Source organism: Benincasa hispida, chromosome 6 (genome assembly GCF_009727055.1).
Source record: "Benincasa hispida cultivar B227 chromosome 6, ASM972705v1, whole genome shotgun sequence".
NCBI classification, from domain to species: domain Eukaryota; kingdom Viridiplantae; phylum Streptophyta; class Magnoliopsida; order Cucurbitales; family Cucurbitaceae; genus Benincasa; species Benincasa hispida.
In genome coordinates, this window is record NC_052354.1 from 54,401,953 (window position 1) to 54,409,035 (window position 7,083).

The window sequence follows — 7,083 nt, forward strand, 5'->3', positions numbered from 1 at the left end:
AGCCTTTTACAGACTTTGAATCTTCTCCAAATTAGCTCCAATCTCCTCACGAATGGTTCGTAGACCACCAGTCTTTTCAACTATTTTTCAGCCTTAAAACGGGATGGTGAGATCCGGTCAGTGACTAATTTGGAGAGGAAAAAGGTTAAGTCTTAGAGAGAAAATTGTTAAGAGATTATCACATAATCTCATCCAATTCCACTATGGCCAAGAGTTTTAGAATTTCAATAAACACTCCCTTTTAAAGAACATTACATGTAAAGCATGCAATGTTGAGTTTGATTAGAATTTGACACTAAAAAATACACTAACTCAAAATAGGATTTAGTGGGGCAAGTATCTTCAAATGAAGACAACACTTAGTAATTCAATCGTTGGAATTTTCCACTCACAAATGTTAGATCTTTTCACTAACTTGGTCAAAGTTTAACTCTTAAAGTCCAAAGTCAACAAATTTGACTTTTTGAATTTCAACAATCAAAAGTCAACAATTTGACTTCCATTGCATTTTTTACTTAGTCAACAATTTGACTTTTAATATAATTTTGACCAATTCCATTTAATTTAAAAATTAATTATAATAATCAATTTTAAAATTAAATTAATATAATAATTAATTAAACAATTTAATTAATTTAATTTAATATTAAATCCAACACTAATAATGCTTCATCGGGTCTAATTTAATATAGTTTAATTAAGTAATTATTTATTGAAAGTAATACAAATTAATTGCAATAAATAATTAACTGATTATAAATAATCAATAAGGATTATATGTTCATAACGAATGATCAAATTAAAATTAATCTCAATAATTAATTAATTGATTATTAAAAAATAAAATAACAAATTATTGTTATTATTAAAAAATGAATTTTTGTACTAACTAAATTTAACTAATCTTGGTTTACTGATTAAATATATTTAAGATATTGTTAGTTAATTAATTAGTAATCTATATAAAAAAAAAATTTGCATTCACTTAATAAATTCTTATTATAAAAGTAAGTTAATTAAATATTTTAATAGACTTTTATTGATTTATTAAAATAAATATTTATATTAATTTTGTTAAATTAATATTAATTAATTATATTGCAAATGAAATTATATATAAAATGAAAAACAGATGAAAACGGGAAAAGAGAAACCCATGGTTTTGGAAGGGAATAGAAAACCTTTGTCTGTTGGAAATGAAGATGTTTGATAATAGTTTATTCAAAGGGTTGAAAACTGTGAGACAGACATGAGATTTGGATGCATATGTCAATTTCCATATAGAAAACCCTCTAACCAAATGATCCCTTGAAGGTCTATAATTCGATTCTACCTTTATAATTATTGAACTAGTTAAAACAAAACCTTTCAAGTTTCGAGTAACAGTTAGTTATAACTATACGGGATCGTTTGGTTGGAAGATTTTATGCATGGGAATTGACACAAACAAGTTTGACTGCACGCACACCGTATGCCCTGGCCTTCACTAACCTTTGATGAAGCCAACACATCCTCACTAACCATTCCCTTGGTAGGTTCTGCTAACCTCTTCATGGCCCTCAAGGCAAGCCTTACACTTAGTTGTTTTTCTCTTTGAAACTTTGAACGCATGACATGGAAAAACCATCCTCAAGCTCTTTTATTTTTTCTAAGTACCACTTTCATTTATTTCACCTGAGAGCCTCCTTTTCCATACTTAGGAAATTTTCTGCCCTATTCCAACTTTGTCACACGCCTAACTTTCTATTGCTTTAAACTCTCAAGTTTCCTAAGCATCGACTACCCTTTACAACTCGAGAGCACACCTTCCTAACACTTAGGAAATTTCCATCTTTTAAACATTATACACAATCATAGTACACTTTATATAACATTCAACACATAAACACCATTACTCATAATCATAGAAACTTAAACACAATTAATTGGTAAAATAGGTTTAGGGGTTTACACTTCTTCCCCTCCAAATTTCATAATTTGTGCAGTTTGTGCCAGGTCAAAAGGAAATCCTATTATGAATGTGACAAGTAGTACTAAGGGCTTCAGCCCAAAAATGATGAGGAAGATTATGTGCATAAAGCATAGCACGGGTTATCTACTATAGAATGTGATTCTTCCTCTCAACTACCCACTTTGTTGAGGGGTGATGGATGCAGAGAATTCATGATGAATTTCTTCTGCCGCACAGAAATCAACAATTTAGCATTTTCAAACTCATGGCTATATCACTCCGAATGCGAACTATATAGAGATCTTTCTCTCTCTAAATTTGAAGACACAAAGCCTTGAACACAACAAAGGTATTTGATTTTTTTCTTAATAAATTGAACTCAGGTGTAACGAGAAAAGTCATCCACACAAACTAAAACATATCGTTTTCCTCCAAGACTTTCCACCTGTATGGGACCCATTAGATTCAGATGGAGAAGTTCAAGCACACAATCTGTAACAGCCACAGGAACTCACTTATGAGACACTATAACTTGCTTCCTTGCTTGACAATCTCTACAAGTCATCTTTTCATTTCCTTTCAGACTAAGAAGTCCAATCACAACATCCTTGGAAGCAGTTTTTTGTATAAACCCAATGCTCACATGTCCAAGGCATTGGTGCCATAGGGAAATTTCATCACATTTTGACATAAAACAAGAGAAGTTAGTATTTGTGGGAGATCAGAGATAATAATTGTCAGATGAACGTTTACCTGTCATGATAAGAGCCTTAGCATTGTTGGTGACAGGACATTTATCTCTAGTAAAGCTTACATTCAGATTTTGTTCATAAAGCTAGCTAATACTGAGAAGGTTAACAACCTTCAACCAGCATCACATCATCAAAAGCTAAGAGCCTAGAGTATTTTAATTTCCCTTTTCCAATGATTCTTCCTTTAGCCTCATCTCCAAAAGTGACTAGCCCTGAGCCGATGCCTTAAATATCAGAGATATACCCTTTTTCTCCCGTCACGTGTCTGGAGTAGCCAGTGTCAAAGAACTAATCCCCTTTGGTAGAGGATCTAAAGGAAGTTAACACCACATTGCAGTGGTTTGAGTTGCTTTTCACTCTCTAGACTTGTTTGGATCTTTGAAAACCACCGTTCATGGCCAAGCCATGAGCATGAATTTTTGACTCGAAGTTCTGTTTTAGATACCCAACCAGTCTGTAGCAATGAGGTCTATTATGAACTTTCTAACCGCAATAATGACAAATGCATGCTCTTCTAACTTGCTGGTCATTTCTGTGATATGTCTTGTGAATTGTGTTGGTTAGTTGGATATTCTTCCATGGTTATTGCTCTTTCACAAAAATAATTTTATGCTTTCCTTTATCATCTCCCCCTCGACCATAAGACTTCTTAGAGCTGGAACAACCAATACCATAAACATCTCTTGAGCTTTGACTAACAGAGAGAATTTATTCTACACTATCAGTCCCAGAATTTAGCATTCTAACTAATTTACATATAGCCTCTTTATCAGACTTAACTTCATTCAATTCCCTATTTAGATTAAAAAAAAAAAAAAAAAACTGACATGAGTCTAGCATTGTCAGCAATCAATGATTCAATTCTAATCGTTTGAACTTCCAATGCTTTATTGTCTCAATGCCCTTGTTTATAAAGATCACGATAGGCTGATGCAACAGACGAATCAAGGACTTTCTTTTCATCACCAAAATTTGGAAAATCATATTTCTGTAGTTTTTCTTTTGAGTTGTTAGAGGAAATGCAATCGCAAAAGCTCTGACATCTTCATTTTCACACCCCGTCCCAGATTATCCTCTTAACCTGGAAGGAGATGTGACTGCAGCAGTTGCCAACCTTTTTGCTGGCACTTACTGCCTAACTAACTTGTTTAACCTGTCTTAAACCCTGATATATAGACATTTCATCAACATACTGAACAAATTACTCGAAACTTAACACATTTACATTATAGGGTTTCATAACATTGTTCATACATACACTTATATACATTACAACTTAGTAAGCCCAACATACAACACTAGTCCCTATATGATAGACACATGTGTACTAACAATTATAGAGTCATCAATTTCTTCAACCTGTGTCTTTGAGTGGCAGAGCAGCAACACAAACGTCCTCTAGGAAGTGACCTCTACCTGGGAGGGAAAAACATTTGAAAACATGAGCTAGAAACCCAGTGAGTGTCTAACATATAAAACATAAGCATTATACATAAAACTGATAGTAAAACTGAAAGCTTTAGCTAAAAACATAAACAACATTCACATAAACATTAACGTAACACATCACATCTGTACATAGCTGGACTATTCCTTACTTTGAGAGTGGTCCTCTTACTCAACTCTCAATATTTGGCCTCTTTCCTAAGAGTGAACCCTCTTGTCCAACTCTCTACCTTACTTAACTGCTTAGCTGGGAGAAGGAACCCTTTTTTCCAACTCTCCATGCTACTCTAGGTTGAGATGTATCACCTTTGTCCACTACCTTCCACCTAGCTTTCCTCATACTAACACAGGTTAAGGTATGTCACCTTACTCCATTACCTTACCCCGTATTAACCTAGGTTAAGGTGTGTCACCTTTGTCCATCACCTTACATAGTCTTTCTCATGCTATATTAGGTTAAGGTATGTCTCCTTTGTCCATCACATTACCTCGTATTTCCCTAGGATAAGGTGTGTCACTTTTATCCATCACCTTTCTCTTAGTCTTAGCTGTCTTACGTGCACGTAGACTGAATCCTGTCATTAGAACTCATGTCTAGGACTTATCTCTAGTACCTTCATATCTTGTAATGACCCGACCCTCTAGGACTTAGGTAAGGCCATTAATAAAATAAATGCATGCACAGAATTTAAAACGACGCTCAGTTATTTGAAATAAATGCTAATTAAATAAGAGAAATTCAAAAGACGTTTATTAAATGTAATTGTTAAAATAGTTAATAGGGTACCCATGATTCGTAAAGACTATTAAAAGTATAAAAAAAACACAATCCTTCATAATAAGTTTCAAACAGTAAAACTAAACATTAAGGGAAAAATAAGGACTCTAAATTTCATGATGCGGAAGCATAAAAACTAGTCCCAGTGGCACGATCACGAATTCCGCTGCGCCATCATCGGTGCATCTCTACACTTACCTAAAACATCAACATAAGAAAGAATGAGTATGAAATACTCAGTAAGTAACCCCACCACTGGGGTCAGGCTAGGTATCTATGTCCTCTAGATACCCGCATATGACACATAAACACATGAAACAGACAAGAGACTGAGTCCTATCCTATTGTAGTTAAGTATGCCCACAAAACTGGTGAATCCCGGAGAAAACACAAAACTGGTGAATCCCAAAGGAAGCACAAACTGGTAAATTCCGAAGGAAATACAAACTGGTGAATCCCGAAGGAAACACAAAACTGGTGAGCATCTAACTAATCAATGAGGATATTCGCACAGTCTCAACGTTCAAAGAATCAACACCGTACAATTCTAAAACATACATGAAATCCTTGGTACCATGGCTCTATCACATACACATAATCCTCAACAACATATTATACAACATTCATGTAAACCTTACATCATAATTCTATAACATACAAGTATGCCTCAACACCAGCAGATCAGATGTCGAAATATGAAAACACATACCATCACATACTAACGATCAAATGTTTAGGTGTGTATTTAAACAATTTAGTACTCGTGCCAGAACATACTTTGATTCAGGTCATACTATCAATCAACATGGTAACAATTTACCATAACATACACTCACCATGCTAGCATACAACTAAAGCCTAGCCCGTGGGCAGTTCCAGTGGTAAGATTACTTACCTCGAAGTCAAATTTAGATATTAATCCAAGCTAATGATCTCCAACCAAATAAGTCCTAAATTGAGTCCCCTAATACATACATAATACTAAATTTCCGTTATGGAACCAGGACCCAAACATACAAATTGAATCTAATGATCACCAATTAACTTACCCAAACGAAACTTGATCAACAAACACTCGCAAGATTTCGACTCCAAAATTTCCTCTTAGCAGATTTTAAAACTCAATGGATGACGACTTGGAACCTTCAAGAATACTTAAAATTAAACCATTCTTTAGTCCAATAATCAATGGGTGCCCAACAACCAACAACAAGGATCATAATGCTTACCAAACTACTTGTTGAACAAACTCGAATCCGCTGGGCAACACGTTGCGCACTCTGAAGTACTCCAGTCTTGGATTTAAATCCCAAATATAATAGGTATCAATCAAAAAGGAAAATCCAAAATTTAATGGGCAACCCAAAACTTCAAAACTCAACTGATCTCACCCAAAACTTACCAACATTCGCCGAAATCCGACGAATGACAGTGAAGGAAGGCAGTGACCAATGGAGATCGGCGACTGAGTTCGAACAGTGGGTTGGACGAGCGGCGAACGAAGCTGGGTTTCTGGTCGCGTGAGTCTGCAGCCAGAGAGAATCTGAAACAGCGGCTGAAGCGGCAAACGAGGTTGGGTTTCGGACAGAGGGGCGACGGACGCGAAACTGACCGGCTAGGCGAGATCGACGTGCGAAGAGGTGCGCGACGAAGAAGATCTAGAGGGTCGCTGCTTGCTAACAAGATTGAGCTGACCTGCACGAACGACGGCCCACGAACGAACGATCGACGAACTGGTGGCGGCTCGATCGGACACACGGTGCCGATTGGAGAGGAGATGGTCGGCGGCTTCTAGGGCACATGAAGAATTTCTTCACATTGGGGGGGAAGAAGAATAAGAGGGAAAATAGTTTTTTTTTTTAAAAAAAAAAATCTTTTTAAAGGAAAAAGGTTATTTTAATAAAATAAATATAATATAATAAAATTTTCTTATATTTTATTCCATTATATTCTATTTTACTTTCGCTCATTACACAAATATATCTAAATATATATATATATTCTTAAAATTCTTCCCCTTTTCTCTTCAAATTCCAAAATCAAAATCAAATTAATTTCCCCAATATAAATTTAAATTCTCGACCTTAACTTAAAATTAAATTAATGTGACATAAATCAAAATCTCTCCTTTAAACAAAACTGAACTTCGAAATTAA

At 35.0% G+C, this 7,083-nt stretch overlaps 1 long non-coding RNA gene across 6 annotated transcripts; it reads right to left on the reverse strand.

Moving 5' to 3' along the window:
• Positions 1-3,893: 3,893 nt before the first annotated feature.
• LOC120080544 lies at positions 3,894-6,788 on the reverse strand. 6 transcript variants are annotated; one of them, XR_005482548.1, is made up of 5 exons: positions 6,330-6,787; positions 6,157-6,222; positions 5,977-6,070; positions 5,823-5,891; positions 3,894-5,125 (listed from the first exon to the last, which is right to left on the reverse strand). It is a non-coding gene; the product is annotated as an uncharacterized LOC120080544 (long non-coding RNA). The 6 variants fall into 6 exon arrangements; XR_005482547.1 differs by having other exon boundaries at positions 5,977-6,081; XR_005482545.1 differs by lacking the exon at positions 5,823-5,891 and having other exon boundaries at positions 3,894-4,119; positions 6,330-6,786.
• Positions 6,789-7,083: the final 295 nt, after the last annotated feature.